At 40.7% G+C, this 18,917-nt stretch overlaps 1 protein-coding gene across 1 annotated transcript in view; it reads left to right on the top strand.

The window, feature by feature from the left end:
• Nucleotides 1–3,291: 3,291 nt before the first annotated feature.
• Nucleotides 3,292–18,917, top strand: part of LOC585829 — a 36,495-nt gene continuing 20,869 nt past the window's right edge. The window contains exon 1 of the mRNA XM_003724762.3: nt 3,292–3,441. The gene's annotated coding sequence lies outside the window, so the exon portion shown is untranslated. The remainder of the gene's footprint in view (nt 3,442–18,917) is intronic.

The following is an 18,917-nucleotide window of genomic DNA, read 5'->3' on the forward strand; positions in this document are numbered from 1 at the left end:
CACGCGATGAATGTTGCGGAGGCTTGAAGGCGGAGATGCAGCTTCGTATTCGTGGCTGAAGAGCGGTGAAGGATCTCGACGCTGACGCTCGTGATAAAGATGTGGTTGAAGCTCTCAGGCGAGAAGAGAAGAGAAGAGAAGAGATGTGGCGCTCGACGACGAAGAGTGAATCGCTTGATGTCGGAGGCAAGTAGAAATGTAGAAATGTAGACATGCAAAGCCGGTACTGGTGCTGAGTAGTAATAGTTGCTCGTTTGATGCGCCGGACTTTGATGAAGAAATGTTTAGATGAGCTGCGGTGAAATGATGAGCTCGTGAGTGGAAAGAGCTACCGGAACGAAGACACTGGCAGCTCCCAGCGGAGAGTCAGGCGCCATGTCGGTGCTGACTATAACGTTCCACTGGGAGACTGCAGCCCGATGAACACGGCAGGGAAAGAGTAGACGTGCCGTAGAAGAAACGACAGGCACAGAAGAATAAAGCCTGGAGAGGAAATTATGGAGACGTCTTGACTCGACCAAGGTGGAAGCGGGAGTGGAGAAAAACCTCGTGGAGTTGAAAATACGCGGGTGAACGATGCGCGGAACCACGATGCTCGATTGGAGGAATGACACACGTGGTCCGAATAATGCATATAAATAAGTACCGTGATGGAAAAATACAGGAGACATGAATGTACAGTGAAAGTAGGGCGAATGTAAGTAGGGCGAATGTAAGAGCCGCTACATTACTCCCCTGCCAGAATTGAAGCTGTGTATGCAATACACAGATGAAAGGCGATAATATATAAATGAGCAAAGTACAAAATGTCACAAGAATCAATGGCTGATAAAAATGTAAAAGTGCATGTATTGTATAGTGTATGCAGTAATTTACAGCAGCCTAAGAAATATACAAGCATGGCATGTTGAAAGAATTGAATACAACAAGCATGGTATGCGAACGGCTGTTTAGTTGCCAAAAATAGAACAATGAGTATTGACATGGTATGCATTGAACAAGCGGGTATAAAATTTATGCAAGAGCATAAAAAAAAACATTCGATACAAAATCCAGAATGAATACATTTGATAAAACATTGCTAAGTCCAAAAGGTCTGGGAATAATAAATTCGTACAACCAAGCTTCCAAGTAAACTCGGGGTCACCACTTTAGAGATATGAGTGTGAGGTATTGTGAATGGATATTTGAAAGCGTGTTCACTCGTCACACAACATAACTCTTATTTTTATTTTAGCTACGAGGAAGCAAGGTTGCACTGACAATAAAATACATGAAAGAAAGTATTCCCTTTTCGTTAATTTATTGGGTACTGAACAAAGCTGACAACGCACTTGCAAAGTGCAGTCAAGCAAATATAGCAGACTTGAAAATGTGAATATTGCACGTAGTTACATTATGATTAAGGATGAGAATGAACATGAATAAATGTGATGTACATAATGAATGAAAGCTTACGACAGAATAGAAAGGGCGTCGAAAGTCCAATGAAGATGAAGAGAGTTCAGAACGAAGGAAGGGGCTCACGCGATGAATGTTGCGGAGGCTTGAAGGCGGAGATGCAGCTTCGTATTCGTGGCTGAAGAGCGGTGAAGGATCTCGACGCTGACGCTCGTGATAAAGATGTGGTTGAAGCTCTCAGGCGAGAAGAGAAGAGAAGAGAAGAGATGTGGCGCTCGACGACGAAGAGTGAATCGCTTGATGTCGGAGGCAAGTAGAAATGTAGAAATGTAGACATGCAAAGCCGGTACTGGTGCTGAGTAGTAATAGTTGCTCGTTTGATGCGCCGGACTTTGATGAAGAAATGTTTAGATGAGCTGCGGTGAAATGATGAGCTCGTGAGTGGAAAGAGCTACCGGAACGAAGACACTGGCAGCTCCCAGCGGAGAGTCAGGCGCCATGTCGGTGCTGACTATAACGTTCCACTGGGAGACTGCAGCCCGATGAACACGGCAGGGAAAGAGTAGACGTGCCGTAGAAGAAACGACAGGCACAGAAGAATAAAGCCTGGAGAGGAAATTATGGAGACGTCTTGACTCGACCAAGGTGGAAGCGGGAGTGGAGAAAAACCTCGTGGAGTTGAAAATACGCGGGGTGAACGATGCGCGGAACCACGATGCTCGATTGGAGGAATGAACACACGTGGTCCGAATAATGCATATAAATAAGTACCGTGATGGAAAAATACAGGAGACATGAATGTACAGTGAAAGTAGGGCGAATGTAAGTAGGGCGAATGTAAGAGCCGCTACAGGGGCATTACAAATTTCAAGGCATAGATTAGAGTTCCTATCGCTCAAGACGGCGATCTTTAAGGCTTTTTATTGCTAAAACCTATATGAGCGTCCAGGTCCACCTCTAACCCCCCCCCCCCCCCCCTGCATCTGGATCCCATGTAATTGTCTTTTGGAGAGATTGTGTATGTAAGAGGGAATTGATTTTCAACGAAATAAACCAACAGGCAGGGGCGGTGATTTTGTTTTCTAAACTTCAGGGGATGGCCCTCCAATATGTCCAGGGAGAGGCGTACCCCACCGCCCTTTGAATGGATGACCCTGCAATAAGTCCTATGGGAGTTTACATCGTCTGGCACTAATAAACTGCAGGAGAATCTTTACCTTTGTAATATCTCCTAAAATATTGTGAGCTACTAGTATGCGAGGAAGTGAGAAAAAAAACAATTCAAACTCTTTGGATGGTGAAACTTAATGCATGTTAAACCAATTTGGAGCCTAAATACTGTAAATTGTGTTGCAGCCGTTACTCATATTACTATAAATATACATACTTTTTTGTATTTTGGAAAATCCCCAGAAAAAACACGTCCCCTGTCCCCCGTTCCCCGTAAAAAGTCACAGTTCGTAGAAGAAGAAAAAAAATCACCTCTGGAATCATGGACTTGCCCTATATTGACTCTTACAGGCAAACATTCATTGTGAAAAGAAATAACAAAGATTGGGCACCGATAAAGCAGATTTGCATACTAATCGTTTCAAAGTGTTTTCTTTTCATTCCGATTAGTGGTACTGCTTAGGTATGTTTCAGGCTTGGTGATCGGTCAATCATTTGGGATGAGGAATGTTACGACGGGGACAATGACTTCCCCCATCATGATAAAGCCGTCTTTCAGAGATGGACAAGCAAGATCAGAATGGCCTAAAGCTGGTTAAGATGACAGTTTTATCAATTGATTCTTATCTAGTCCAGTGATCAGATTCAATAGGAGAATCTCTCAACATAATCTGCTATCAAACCGACAATCTTCTATCAAACCAACAATCTTCACCGACCTTCCATCTTGTCTTGCGCAGTTTTCGGTGAGTGAACACCATCTTCTTTGGCTCTGTCTCATCTACGGGATTTATGTTCCAATGTCTACCGGAATATGACTGTTTCGATAACTATGTTTCTATCAGTGCGATATATGACTCGTTATCTTGGGTATGATTGCAATTTCCTCGTATGTATATTATTATGCACCTTTATACATTTCTTCTTCTCCATTTGAGTACATCCATCTTTACAGAGTATTGTCGTACTATACTGGGGTGTACGGGTGGACCACTACATCGGGGTTACCCCCTACGAATAGAGATAGCCTCATAAATATGTGAGTGGATTATTATGCGTTTAGATGCCTATTTATTAAAATTATTAATATTATGAATGATTGTGTATAGCCTAAAAATATTGATACGATTGAAATGTGAAGTCATCTGTAAAAGAGCCTGGTTATGTTTAATATCGTTGTGATTTTCATTGTTCTTCAACAATTCCGGCGCCAAAAAGTTAACGCCATTTTATGCATTCATGCGCTGTATACGAATATAGTGTACGTATATAGATCTAGGCCTCAAATACAGTATGGCCATATCTGTTCATTTATATGAATGAATTTTTGTTGTTGTATATCCACGGGATTGTTGTTTTTATTTTGTGACATTCAATTTATTTTGATTTTCACGTAGTTGTATCCGTATTTTTTTTGCTTCTCTTGGCTCTTTAAAGGCTAAGTAGAATTTAGTGTTGGTATATTTGAACAAATATTTGTAATGCTAGTTGAGTCAGGTGCTGATTATTTTTTATTTCTTCTGTACGCCTTTGAGGCTTAGTAGAATTTAGTTTAGGTAGTTCCAGGCTGGGAGATGGTGGCCTGTGAATGATGAGCATACCGGGCACCGCCCCTTAAACTGTAGGTTTAAAAAAAAAGAATATTTGCAATGCTTAGTTTAGTCAGGTATTGATTTTTTTTCTTTTCATCTGTAGGCTCCTAAATCATAGTAGAATTTAGTTGAGGTAGTTTCTTGCTGGGAGATGGTGACCTGTGAATGATAAGCCTACCGGGCACAGCCCCTTAAACTGTAGGTTTAACAAAAAAAAATTTGTAATGCTTAGTTTAGTCAGGTACATATTTGTTCTTTTATTCTGTACGCCTTTAAGGCTTTTAATAGTAGAATTTAGTTTAGGTAGTTCCTGGATGGGAGATGGTGACCTGTGAATGATGAGCATACTATGCACGGCCCCTTAAATTTTAGGAGAACGCCCAGTCAGGTTTTACATTATATTTTTAATGTTAAGTTTTATCAGGTAGATTTTTGCTCATATTTTCTGTACGCCTTTGAGGCTTTTAATAGTAGAATTTAGTTTAGGTAGTTCCTGGCTGGGAGATGGTGACCTGTGATTGATGGGCCTACCGGGCACAGCCCCTTAAATTGTAGGAGAACGACACGCCCAGTCAGTTTTTACAATATATTTTTAATGTTTAGTTTAATCAGGTACATTTTTGCTCATATTTTCTGTACGCCTTTGAGGCTTTTAATAGTAGAATTTAGTTTAGGTAGTTCCTGGCTGGGAGATGGTGACCTGTGAATGATGAGCCTACCGGGCACCGCCCCTTAAATTGTAGGAGAACGGCACCCTCAGTCAGGTTTTAAAATATATATTTTATTTTTGTTTAGTTTAATTTAGGTACATGTTTTTTCCTTTTTTCTTCTGTACGCATTTGAGGCTTAGTAGAATTTAGTTTAGGTAGTTCCTGGCTGGGAGATGGTGACCTGTGAATGATGAGCCTACCGGGTACGGCCCCTTTAAATTGTAGGAGAACGGCACGCCCAGTCAGTTTTTACAATATATTTTTAATGTTTAGTTTAATCAAGTACATACTTGTTCTTTTTTTCTGTACTCCTTTGAGGCTTTTAATAGTAGAATTTAGTTTAGGTTGTTCCTGGCTGGGAGATGGTGACCTGTGAATGATGAGCCTACTGGGCACCGCCCCTTAAATTGTATGCGAACGGCACGCCCAGTCAGGTTTTTGTAATGCTTAGTTTAGTCAGGTACATATTTTTTCTTTTCATCTGTACGTCTTTGGGGCTAAGTAGAATTTAGTTAAGGTAGTTCCTGGCTGGGAGATGGTGACCTGTGAATGATGAGCCTACCGGGCACCGCCCTTTAAATTGTAGGAGAACGGCACGCCCAGTCAGTTTTTACAATACATTTTTAATGCTTAGTTTAATCAGGTACATATTTTTTTTCTTTTTCTGTACGCCTTTGAGGCTTTTAATAGTAGAATTTAATTTAGGTAGTTCCTGGCTGGGAGATGGTGACCTGTGAATGATGAGCCTACCGGGCACCGCCCCTTAAATTGTAGGAGAACGGCACGCTCAGTCAGGTTTTAAAATATATTTTAATGCTTAGTTTAATCAGGTACATATTTGGTCATATTTTCTGTACGCCTTTGAGGCTTTTAATAGTAGAATTTAGTTAAGGTAGTTCCTGGCTGGGAGATGTTGACCTGTGAATGATAAGCCTACCGGGCACCGCCCTTTAAATTGTTGGAGAACGGAACGCCCAGTCAGGTTTTACAATATATTTTTAATAGTTAGTTTAATCAGGTACATATTTGTTCTTTTTTTCTGTACGCCTTTGAGGCTTTTAATAGTAGAATTTAGTTTAGGTAGTTCCTGGCTGGGAGATGGTGACCTGTGAATGATGAGCCTACCGGGCACCGCCCCTTATTGTAGGAGAACAGCACGCTCAGTCAGGTTTTAAAAATAATATTTTTTTTGCTTAGTTTAGTCATGTACTTTTTTTTTCTTCTTCTGTACGCCTTCGGGACTTAGTATAATTTAGTTTAGGTAGTTCCTGGCTGGGAGATGTTGACCTGTGAATGATGAGCCTACCGGTCACCGCCCCTTTAACTGTATGAGAACGGCACGCCCAGTCAGTTTTTACAATATATTTTTAATGCTTAGTTTAATCAGGTACATATTTGCTCATATTTTCTGTACGCCTTTGAGGCTTTTAATAGTAGAATTTAGTTTAGGTATAGTTCCTGGCTGGGAGATGGTGACCTGTGAATGATGAGCCTACCGGGCACAGCCCCTTAAATTGTAGGAGAACGGCACGCCCAGTCAGTTTTTACAATATAATTTTTAATGTTTAGTTTAATCAAGTACATATTTGTTCTTTTTTTCTGTACTTCTTTTACGCTTTTAATAATAGAATTTAGTTTAGGTAGTTCCTGGCTGGGAGATGGTGACCTGTGAATGATAAGCCTACTGGGCACCGCCCCTTAAATTGTATGCGAACGGCACGCCCAGTCAGGTTTTTGTAATGCTTAGTTTAGTCAGGTACATATTTTTTCTTTTCATCTGTACGCATTTGAGGCTTAGTAGGATTAAGTTTAGGTAGTTCCAGGCTGGGAGATGGTGGCCTGTGAATGATGAGCATACCGGGCACCGCCCCTTAAACTGTAGGTTTAAAAAAAAGAATATTTGCAATGCTTAGTTTAGTCAGGTATTGATTTTTTTTCTTTTCATCTGTAGGCTCCTAAATCATAGTAGAATTTAGTTGAGGTAGTTTCTTGCTGGGAGATGGTGACCTGTGAATGATAAGCCTACCGGGCACAGCCCCTTAAACTGTAGGTTTAACAAAAAATATTTGTAATGCTTAGTTTAGTCAGGTACATATTTGTTCTTTTATTCTGTACGCCTTTAAGGCTTTTAATAGTAGAATTTAGTTTAGGTAGTTCCTGGATGGGAGATGGTGACCTGTGAATGATGAGCATACTGGGCACGGCCCCTTAAATTTTAGGCGAACGGCACGCCCAGACAGGTTTTACATTATATTTTTAATGTTTTTATCAGGTAGATTTTTGCTCATATTTTCTGTACGCCTTTGAGGCTTTTAATAGTAGAATTTAGTTTAGGTAGTTCCTGGCTGGGAGATGGTGACCTGTGATTGATGGGCCTACCGGGCACAGCCCCTTAAATTGTAGGAGAACGACACGCCCAGTCAGTTTTTACAATATATTTCTAATGTTTAGTTTAATCAGGTACATTTTTGCTCATATTTTCTGTACGCCTTTGAGGCTTTTAATAGTAGAATTTAGTTTAGGTAGTTCCTGGCTGGGAGATGGTGACCTGTGAATGATGAGCCTACCGGGCACCGCCCCTTAAATTGTAGGAGAACGGCACCCTCAGTCAGGTTTTAAAATATATATTTTATTTTTGTTTAGTTTAATTTAGGTACATGTTTTTTCCTTTTTTCTTCTGTACGCATTTGAGGCTTAGTAGAATTTAGTTTAGGTAGTTCCTGGCTGGGAGATGGTGACCTGTGAATGATGAGCCTACCGGGTACGGCCCCTTTAAATTGTAGGAGAACGGCACGCCCAGTCAGTTTTTACAATATATTTTTAATGTTTAGTTTAATCAAGTACATACTTGTTCTTTTTTTCTGTACTCCTTTGAGGCTTTTAATAGTAGAATTTAGTTTAGGTTGTTCCTGGCTGGGAGATGGTGACCTGTGAATGATGAGCCTACTGGGCACCGCCCCTTAAATTGTATGCGAACGGCACGCCCAGTCAGGTTTTTGTAATGCTTAGTTTAGTCAGGTACATATTTTTTCTTTTCATCTGTACGTCTTTGGGGCTAAGTAGAATTTAGTTAAGGTAGTTCCTGGCTGGGAGATGGTGACCTGTGAATGATGAGCCTACCGGGCACCGCCCTTTAAATTGTAGCAGAACGGCACGCCCAGTCAGTTTTTACAATACATTTTTAATGCTTAGTTTAATCAGGTACATATTTTTTTTTCTGTACGCCTTTGAGGCTTTTAATAGTAGAATTTAATTTAGGTAGTTCCTGGCTGGGAGATGGTGACCTGTGAATGATGAGCCTACCGGGCACCGCCCCTTAAATTGTAGGAGAACGGCACGCTCAGTCAGGTTTTAAAATGTATTTTAATGCTTAGTTTAATCAGGTACATATTTGGTCATATTTTCTGTACGCCTTTGAGGCTTTTAATAGTAGAATTTAGTTTAGGTTGTTCCTGGCTGGGAGATGGTGACCTGTGAATGATGAGCCTACTGGGCACCGCCCCTTAAATTGTATGCGAACGGCACGCCCAGTCAGGTTTTTGTAATGCTTAGTTTAGTCAGGTACATATTTTTTCTTTTCATCTGTACGCATTTGAGGCTTAGTAGGATTAAGTTTAGGTAGTTCCTGGCTGGGAGATGGTGACCTGTGAATGATGAGCCTACCGGGCACCGCCCCTTAAATTGTAGGAGAACGGCACGCTCAGTCAGGTTTTAAAATATACATTTTATTTTTATTTAGTTTAATTTAGGTAAATGTTTTTTTCTTTTTTCTTCTGTACGCATTTGAGGCTTAGTAGAATTTAGTTTAGGTAGTTCCTGGCTGGGAGATGGTGACCTGTGAATGATGAGCCTACCGGGCACCGCCCCTTAAATTGTAGGAGAACGGCACGCCCAGTCAGGTTTTTGTAATGCTTAGTTTAGTCAGGTACATATTTTTTCTTTTCATCTGTACGTCTTTGGGGCTAAGTAGAATTTAGTTAAGGTAGTTCCTGGCTGGGAGATGGTGACCTGTGAATGATGAGCCTACCGGGCACCGCCCTTTAAATTGTAGCAGAACGGCACGCCCAGTCAGTTTTTACAATACATTTTTAATGCTTAGTTTAATCAGGTACATATTTTTTTTTCTGTACGCCTTTGAGGCTTTTAATAGTAGAATTTAATTTAGGTAGTTCCTGGCTGGGAGATGGTGACCTGTGAATGATGAGCCTACCGGGCACCGCCCCTTAAATTGTAGGAGAACGGCACGCTCAGTCAGGTTTTAAAATATATTTTAATGCTTAGTTTAATCAGGTACACATTTGGTCATATTTTCTGTACGCCTTTGAGGCTTTTAATAGTAGAATTTAGTTAAGGTAGTTCCTGGCTGGGAGATGTTGACCTGTGAATGATAAGCCTACCGGGCACCGCCCTTTAAATTGTTGGAGAACGGAACGCCCAGTCAGGTTTTACAATATATTTTTAATAGTTAGTTTAATCAGGTACATATTTGTTCTTTTTTTCTGTACGCCTTTGAGGCTTTTAATAGTAGAATTTAGTTTAGGTAGTTCCTGGCTGGGAGATGGTGACCTGTGAATGATGAGCCTACCGGGCACCGCCCCTTATTGTAGGAGAACAGCACGCTCAGTCAGGTTTTAAAAATAATATTTTTTTTGCTTAGTTTAGTCATGTACTTTTTTTTTCTTCTTCTGTACGCCTTCGGGACTTAGTATAATTTAGTTTAGGTAGTTCCTGGCTGGGAGATGTTGACCTGTGAATGATGAGCCTACCGGTCACCGCCCCTTTAACTGTATGAGAACGGCACGCCCAGTCAGTTTTTACAATATATTTTTAATGCTTAGTTTAATCAGGTACATATTTGCTCATATTTTCTGTACGCCTTTGAGGCTTTTAATAGTAGAATTTAGTTTAGGTAGTTCCTGGCTGGGAGATGGTGACCTGTGAATGATGAGCCTACCGGGCACAGCCCCTTAAATTGTAGGAGAACGGCACGCCCAGTCAGTTTTTACAATATAATTTTTAATGTTTAGTTTAATCAAGTACATATTTGTTCTTTTTTTCTGTACTTCTTTTACGCTTTTAATAATAGAATTTAGTTTAGGTAGTTCCTGGCTGGGAGATGGTGACCTGTGAATGATAAGCCTACTGGGCACCGCCCCTTAAATTGTATGCGAACGGCACGCCCAGTCAGGTTTTTGTAATGCTTAGTTTAGTCAGGTACATATTTTTTCTTTTCATCTGTACGCATTTGAGGCTTAGTAGGATTAAGTTTAGGTAGTTCCAGGCTGGGAGATGGTGGCCTGTGAATGATGAGCATACCGGGCACCGCCCCTTAAACTGTAGGTTTAAAAAAAAAGAATATTTGCAATGCTTAGTTTAGTCAGGTATTGATTTTTTTTCTTTTCATCTGTAGGCTCCTAAATCATAGTAGAATTTAGTTGAGGTAGTTTCTTGCTGGGAGATGGTGACCTGTGAATGATAAGCCTACCGGGCACAGCCCCTTAAACTGTAGGTTTAACAAAAAATATTTGTAATGCTTAGTTTAGTCAGGTACATATTTGTTCTTTTATTCTGTACGCCTTTAAGGCTTTTAATAGTAGAATTTAGTTTAGGTAGTTCCTGGATGGGAGATGGTGACCTGTGAATGATGAGCATACTGGGCACGGCCCCTTAAATTTTAGGCGAACGGCACGCCCAGACAGGTTTTACATTATATTTTTAATGTTTTTATCAGGTAGATTTTTGCTCATATTTTCTGTACGCCTTTGAGGCTTTTAATAGTAGAATTTAGTTTAGGTAGTTCCTGGCTGGGAGATGGTGACCTGTGATTGATGGGCCTACCGGGCACAGCCCCTTAAATTGTAGGAGAACGACACGCCCAGTCAGTTTTTACAATATATTTCTAATGTTTAGTTTAATCAGGTACATTTTTGCTCATATTTTCTGTACGCCTTTGAGGCTTTTAATAGTAGAATTTAGTTTAGGTAGTTCCTGGCTGGGAGATGGTGACCTGTGAATGATGAGCCTACCGGGCACCGCCCCTTAAATTGTAGGAGAACGGCACCCTCAGTCAGGTTTTAAAATATATATTTTATTTTTGTTTAGTTTAATTTAGGTACATGTTTTTTCCTTTTTTCTTCTGTACGCATTTGAGGCTTAGTAGAATTTAGTTTAGGTAGTTCCTGGCTGGGAGATGGTGACCTGTGAATGATGAGCCTACCGGGTACGGCCCCTTAAATTGTAGGAGAACGGCACGCCCAGTCAGTTTTTACAATATATTTTTAATGTTTAGTTTAATCAAGTACATACTTGTTCTTTTTTTCTGTACTCCTTTGAGGCTTTTAATAGTAGAATTTAGTTTAGGTTGTTCCTGGCTGGGAGATGGTGACCTGTGAATGATGAGCCTACTGGGCACCGCCCCTTAAATTGTATGCGAACGGCACGCCCAGTCAGGTTTTTGTAATGCTTAGTTTAGTCAGGTACATATTTTTTCTTTTCATCTGTACGTCTTTGGGGCTAAGTAGAATTTAGTTAAGGTAGTTCCTGGCTGGGAGATGGTGACCTGTGAATGATGAGCCTACCGGGCACCGCCCTTTAAATTGTAGGAGAACGGCACGCCCAGTCAGTTTTTACAATACATTTTTAATGCTTAGTTTAATCAGGTACATATTTTTTTTTTTTTCTGTACGCCTTTGAGGCTTTTAATAGTAGAATTTAATTTAGGTAGTTCCTGGCTGGGAGATGGTGACCTGTAAATGATGAGCCTACCGGGCACCGCCCCTTAAATTGTAGGAGAACGGCACGCTCAGTCAGGTTTTAAAATATATTTTAATGCTTAGTTTAATCAGGTACATATTTGGTCATATTTTCTGTACGCCTTTGAGGCTTTTAATAGTAGAATTTAGTTAAGGTAGTTCCTGGCTGGGAGATGTTGACCTGTGAATGATAAGCCTACCGGGCACCGCCCTTTAAATTGTTGGAGAACGGAACGCCCAGTCAGGTTTTACAATATATTTTTAATAGTTAGTTTAATCAGGTACATATTTGTTCTTTTTTTCTGTACGCCTTTGAGGCTTTTAATAGTAGAATTTAGTTTAGGTAGTTCCTGGCTGGGAGATGGTGACCTGTGAATGATGAGCCTACCGGGCACCGCCCCTTATTGTAGGAGAACAGCACGCTCAGTCAGGTTTTAAAAATAATATTTTTTTTGCTTAGTTTAGTCATGTACTTTTTTTTCTTCTTCTGTACGCCTTCGGGACTTAGTATAATTTAGTTTAGGTAGTTCCTGGCTGGGAGATGTTGACCTGTGAATGATGAGCCTACCGGTCACCGCCCCTTTAACTGTATGAGAACGGCACGCCCAGTCAGTTTTTACAATATATTTTTAATGCTTAGTTTAATCAGGTACATATTTGCTCATATTTTCTGTACGCCTTTGAGGCTTTTAATAGTAGAATTTAGTTTAGGTAGTTCCTGGCTGGGAGATGGTGACCTGTGAATGATGAGCCTACCGGGCACAGCCCCTTAAATTGTAGGAGAACGGCACGCCCAGTCAGTTTTTACAATATAATTTTTAATGTTTAGTTTAATCAAGTACATATTTGTTCTTTTTTTCTGTACTTCTTTTACGCTTTTAATAATAGAATTTAGTTTAGGTAGTTCCTGGCTGGGAGATGGCGACCTGTGAATGATAAGCCTACTGGGCACCGCCCCTTAAATTGTATGCGAACGGCACGCCCAGTCAGGTTTTTGTAATGCTTAGTTTAGTCAGGTACGTATTTTTTCTTTTCATCTGTACGCATTTGAGGCTTAGTAGGATTAAGTTTAGGTAGTTCCAGGCTGGGAGATGGTGGCCTGTGAATGATGAGCATACCGGGCACCGCCCCTTAAACTGTAGGTTTAAAAAAAAAGAATATTTGCAATGCTTAGTTTAGTCAGGTATTGATTTTTTTCTTTTCATCTGTAGGCTCCTAAATCATAGTAGAATTTAGTTGAGGTAGTTTCTTGCTGGGAGATGGTGACCTGTGAATGATAAGCCTACCGGGCACAGCCCCTTAAACTGTAGGTTTAACAAAAAATATTTGTAATGCTTAGTTTAGTCAGGTACATATTTGTTCTTTTATTCTGTACGCCTTTAAGGCTTTTAATAGTAGAATTTAGTTTAGGTAGTTCCTGGATGGGAGATGGTGACCTGTGAATGATGAGCATACTGGGCACGGCCCCTTAAATTTTAGGCGAACGGCACGCCCAGACAGGTTTTACATTATATTTTTAATGTTTTTATCAGGTAGATTTTTGCTCATATTTTCTGTACGCCTTTGAGGCTTTTAATAGTAGAATTTAGTTTAGGTAGTTCCTGGCTGGGAGATGGTGACCTGTGATTGATGGGCCTACCGGGCACAGCCCCTTAAATTGTAGGAGAACGACACGCCCAGTCAGTTTTTACAATATATTTCTAATGTTTAGTTTAATCAGGTACATTTTTGCTCATATTTTCTGTACGCCTTTGAGGCTTTTAATAGTAGAATTTAGTTTAGGTAGTTCCTGGCTGGGAGATGGTGACCTGTGAATGATGAGCCTACCGGGCACCGCCCCTTAAATTGTAGGAGAACGGCACCCTCAGTCAGGTTTTAAAATATATATTTTATTTTTGTTTAGTTTAATTTAGGTACATGTTTTTTCCTTTTTTCTTCTGTACGCATTTGAGGCTTAGTAGAATTTAGTTTAGGTAGTTCCTGGTTGGGAGATGGTGACCTGTGAATGATGAGCCTACCGGGCACTGCCCCTTAAATTGTAGGAGAACGGCACGCCCAGTCAGTTTTTACAATATATTTTTAATGTTTAGTTTAATCAAGTACATACTTGTTCTTTTTTTCTGTACTCCTTTGAGGCTTTTAATAGTAGAATTTAGTTTAGGTTGTTCCTGGCTGGGAGATGGTGACCTGTGAATGATGAGCTTACTGGGCACCGCCCCTTAAATTGTATGCGAACGGCACGCCCAGTCAGGTTTTTGTAATGCTTAGTTTAGTCAGGTACATATTTTTTCTTTTCATCTGTACGTCTTTGGGGCTAAGTAGAATTCAGTTAAGGTAGTTCCTGGCTGGGAGATGGTGACCTGTGAATGATGAGCCTCCCGGTCACCGCCCTTTAAATTGTAGGAGAACGGCACGCCCAGTCAGTTTTTACAATACATTTTTAATGCTTAGTTTAATCAGGTACATATTTGTTCTTTTTTTCTGTACGCCTTTGAGGCTTTTAATAGTCGAATTTAATTTAGGTAGTTCCTGGCTGGGAGATGGTGACCTGTGAATGATGAGCCTACCGGGCACCGCCCCTTAAATTGTAGGAGAATGGCACGCTCAGTCAAGTTTTAAAATATATTTTAATGCTTAGTTTAATCAGGTACATATTTGGTCATATTTTCTGTACGCCTTTGAGGCTTTTAATAGTAGAATTTAGTTAAGGTAGTTCCTGGCTGGGAGATGGTGACCTGTGAATGATGAGCCTACCGGTCACCGCCCTTTAAATTGTAGGAGAACGGCACGCTCAGTCAGTTTTTACAATACATTTTTAATGCTTAGTTTAATCAGGTACATATTTGTTCTTTTTTTCTGTACGCCTTTGAGGCTTTTAATAGTAGAATTTAATTTAGGTAGTTCCTGGCTGGGAGATGGTGACCTGTGAATGATGAGCCTACCGGGCACCGCCCCTTAAATTGTAGGAGAATGGCACGCTCAGTCAAGTATTAAAATATATTTTAATGCTTAGTTTAATCAGGTACATATTTGTTCTTTTTTTCTGTACGCATTTGAGGCTTTTAATAGTAGAATTTAGTTTAGGTAGTTCCTGGCTGGGAGATGGTGACCTGTGAATGATGAGCCTACCGGGCACCGCCCCTTATTGTAGGAGAACAGCACGCTCAGTCAGGTTTTAAAAATACTATTTTTTTTGCTTAGTTTAGTCATGTACTTTTTTTTTCTTCTTCTGTACGCCTTCGGGACTTAGTATAATTTAGTTTAGGTAGTTCCTGGCTGGGAGATGGTGACCTGTGAATGACGAGCCTACCGGTCACCGCCCCTTAAATTGTAGGAGAACGGCACGCCCAGTCAGTTTTTACAATATAATTTTTAATGTTTAGTTTAATCAAGTACATATTTGTTCTTTTTTTCTGTACTTCTTTTAGGCTTTTAATAATAGAATTTAGTTTAGGTAGTTCCTGGCTGGGAGATGGTGACCTGTGAATGATAAGCCTACTGGGCACCGCCCCTTAAATTGTAGGAGAACGGCACGCCCAGTCAGGTTTTTGTAATGCTTAGTTTAGTCAGGTACATATTTTTTCTTTTCATCTGTACGCATTTGAGGCTTAGTAGGATTAAGTTTAGGTAGTTCCTGGCTGGGAGATGGTGACCTGTGAATGATGAGCCTACCGGGCACCGCCCCTTAAATTGTAGGAGAACGGCACGCTCAGTCAGGTTTTAAAATATACATTTTATTTTTATTTAGTTTAATTTAGGTAAATGTTTTTTTCTTTTTTCTTCTGTACGCATTTGAGGCTTAGTAGAATTTAGTTTAGGTAGTTCCTGGCTGGGAGATGGTGACCTGTGAATGATGAGCCTACCGGGCACCGCCCCTTAAATTGTAGGAGAACGGCACGCTCAGTCAGGTTTTAAAATATATTTTAATGCTTAGTTTAATCAGGTACATATTTGCTCATATTTTCTGTACGCCTTTGAGGCTTTTAATAGTAGAATTTAGTTAAGGTAGTTCCTGGCTGGGAGATGTTGACCTGTGAATGATAAGCCTACCGGGCACCGCCCTTTAAATTGTTGAACGGCACGCCCAGTCAGGTTTTACAATATATTTTTAATAGTTAGTTTAATCAGGTACATATTTGTTCTTTTTTTCTGTACGCCTTTGAGGCTTTTAATAGTAGAATTTAGTTTAGGTAGTTCCTGGCTGGGAGATGGTGACCTGTGAATGGAGAGCCTACCGGGCACCGCCCCTTCAATTGTAGGAGAACAGCACGCTCAGTCAGGTTTTAAAAATAATATTTTTTTTGCTTAGTTTAGTCATGTACTTTTTTTTCCTTCTTCTGTACGCCTTCGGGACTTAGTATAATTTAGTTTAGGTAGTTCCTGGCTGGGAGATGTTGACCTGTGAATGATGAGCCTACCGGTCACCGCCCCTTTAACTGTATGAGAACGGCACGCCCAGTCAGTTTTTACAATATATTTTTAATGCTTAGTTTAATCAGGTACATATTTGCTCATATTTTCTGTACGCCTTTGAGGCTTTTAATAGTAGAATTTAGTTTAGGTAGTTCCTGGCTGGGAGATGGTGACCTGTGAATGATGAGCCTACCGGGCACAGCCCCTTAAATTGTCGGAGAACGGCACGCCCAGTCAGTTTTTACAATATATTTTTTAATGTTTAGTTTAATCAAGTACATATTTGTTCTTTTTTTCTGTAGTTCTTTTAGGCTTTTAATAATAGAATTTAGTTTAGGTAGTTCCTGGCTGAGAGATGGTGACCTGTGAATGATGAGCCTACTGGGCACCGCCCCTTAAATTGTATGCGAACGGCACGCCCAGTCAGGTTTTTGTAATGCTTAGTTTAGTCAGGTACATATTTTTTCTTTTCATCTGTACGCATTTGAGGCTTAGTAGGATTTAGTTTAGGTAGTTCCTGGCTGGGAGATGGTGACCTGTGAATGATGAGCCTACCGGGCACAGCCCCTTAAATTGTAGGAGAACGGCACGCCCAGTCAGTTTTTACAATATATTTTTTAATGTTTAGTTTAATCAAGTACATATTTGTTCTTTTTTCTGTAGTTCTTTTAGGCTTTTAATAATAGAATTTAGTTTAGGTAGTTCCTGGCTGAGAGATGGTGACCTGTGAATGATGAGCCTACTGGGCACCGCCCCTTAAATTGTATGCGAACGGCACGCCCAGTCAGGTTTTTGTAATGCTTAGTTTAGTCAGGTACATATTTTTTCTTTTCATCTGTACGCATTTGAGGCTTAGTAGGATTTAGTTTAGGTAGTTCCTGGCTGGGAGATGGTGACCTGTGAATGATGAGCCTACCGGGCACAGCCCCTTAAATTGTAGGAGAACGGCACGCCCAGTCAGTTTTTACAATATATTTTTAATGCTTAGTTTAATCAGGTACATATTTGTTCTTTTTTTCTGTACGCCTTTGAGGCTTTTAATAGTAGAATTTAATTTAGGTAGTTCCTGGCTGGGAGATGGTGACCTGTGAATGATGAGCCTACCGGGCACCGCCCCTTAAATTGTAGGAGAACGGCACGCCCAGTCAGGTTTTACAATATATTTTTAATGCTTAGTTTAATCAGGTACATATTTGTTCTTTTTTTCTGTACGCCTTTGAGGCTTTTAATAGTAGAATTTAGTTCAGGTAGTTCCTGGCTGGGAGATTGTGACCTGTGAATGATGAGCCTACCGGGCACCGCCCCTTTAATTGTATGAGAACGGCACGCCCAGTCAGGTTTTACATTATATTTTTAATGTTAAGTTTAATCAGGTACATATTTGTTCTTTTTTTCTGTACGCCTTTGAGGCTTTTAATAGTAGAATTCAGTTTAGGTAGTTCTTGGCTGGGAGATGGTGACCTGTGAATGATGAGCCTACCGGGCACCGCCCCTTTAATTGTAGGAGAACGGCACGTTCATTCAGGTTTTAAATATATATATATTTTTTTGTTGCTTAGTTTAATCAGGTACATGTTTTTTTCTTTTTTCTTCTGTACGCATTTGAGGCTTAGTAGAATATAGTTTAGGTAGTTCTTGGCTGGGAGATGGTGACCTGTGAATGTGAGCCTACCGGACACCGCCCCTTACATTGTAGGAGAACGGCAGGCCCAGTCAGGTTTAAAAATATTTGTAATGCTTAGTTTAGTCAGGTACATATTTTTTCTTTTCTTCTGTACGCCTTTGAGGCTTAGTAGAATTTAGTTTAGGTATAACTATAGTTCCTGGCTAGGAGATGGTGGCCTGTGAATGATGAGCCTACCGGGTTCGGATGGGTGGGTATTGAGCACTAATTTTTTTTTTCTGGCCCTCGAAAATTTGAAAAATCGCACCCCCCCCCCTTGAACGAGGGGGGGGGGGCTATCTGCCCAAAAGGTAAAATGAATGTGTTTTTACACGTTTTTTCCCAGGGCGGAGCCCTCAGAAGCTCAGGGGTTTTATACATCAAATTATCGTCGGATGAGCATAATTTTATACTTTTTTTGTGACACTGGCAAGTCACGAATTGGCGTGGGGTCCAGGGGGCGGAGCCCCAAGAAGCTCAGGGGTTTTATACATTCAATTATCGTCAGATGGGCACATTTTATACCTTATTTGTGACACTGGCAGGTCCCAAAGTGGTGTTGGTTCCAAGGGGCGGAGCCCCAAGAAGCTCAGGGGTTTTATACATTAAATTATTGTCAGATGGGCACATTTATCCCTTATTTGTGACACTGGCAGGACCCAAAGTGGTGTTGGTTCCAAGGGGCGGAGCCCCAAGAAGCTCAGGGGTTTTATACATTAAATTATTGTCAGATGGGCACATTTTATACCTTATTTGTGACACTGGAGGACCCAAAGTGGTGTTGGTTCCAAGGGGCGGAGCCCCAAGAAGCTCAGGGGTTTTATACATTAATTTATCGTCAGATGGGCACATTTTATACCTTATTTGTGACACTGGCAGGACCCAAAGTGGTGTTGGTTCCAAGGGGCGGAGCCCCAAGAAGCTCAGGGGTTTTATACATTAAATTATTGTCAGATGGGCACATTTTATACCTTATTTGTGACACTGGAGGACCCAAAGTGGTGTTGGTTCCAAGGGGCGGAGCCCCAAGAAGCTCAGGGGTTTTATACATTAAATTATCGTCAGATGGGCACATTTTATACCTTATTTGTGACACTGGCAGGACACAATTTGGTGTTGGGTCCAGGGGGCGGAGCACAAGAAGCTCAGGGGCTTTGGGCAATCAATTACTGTCAGATGAGCATATTTTGATACTTTATTTGTTACACTGGCAGGA

The sequence above is a fragment of the Strongylocentrotus purpuratus genome, unplaced genomic scaffold, assembly GCF_000002235.5.
Source record: "Strongylocentrotus purpuratus isolate Spur 01 unplaced genomic scaffold, Spur_5.0 spur5_scaffold_6, whole genome shotgun sequence".
NCBI classification, from domain to species: domain Eukaryota; kingdom Metazoa; phylum Echinodermata; class Echinoidea; order Camarodonta; family Strongylocentrotidae; genus Strongylocentrotus; species Strongylocentrotus purpuratus.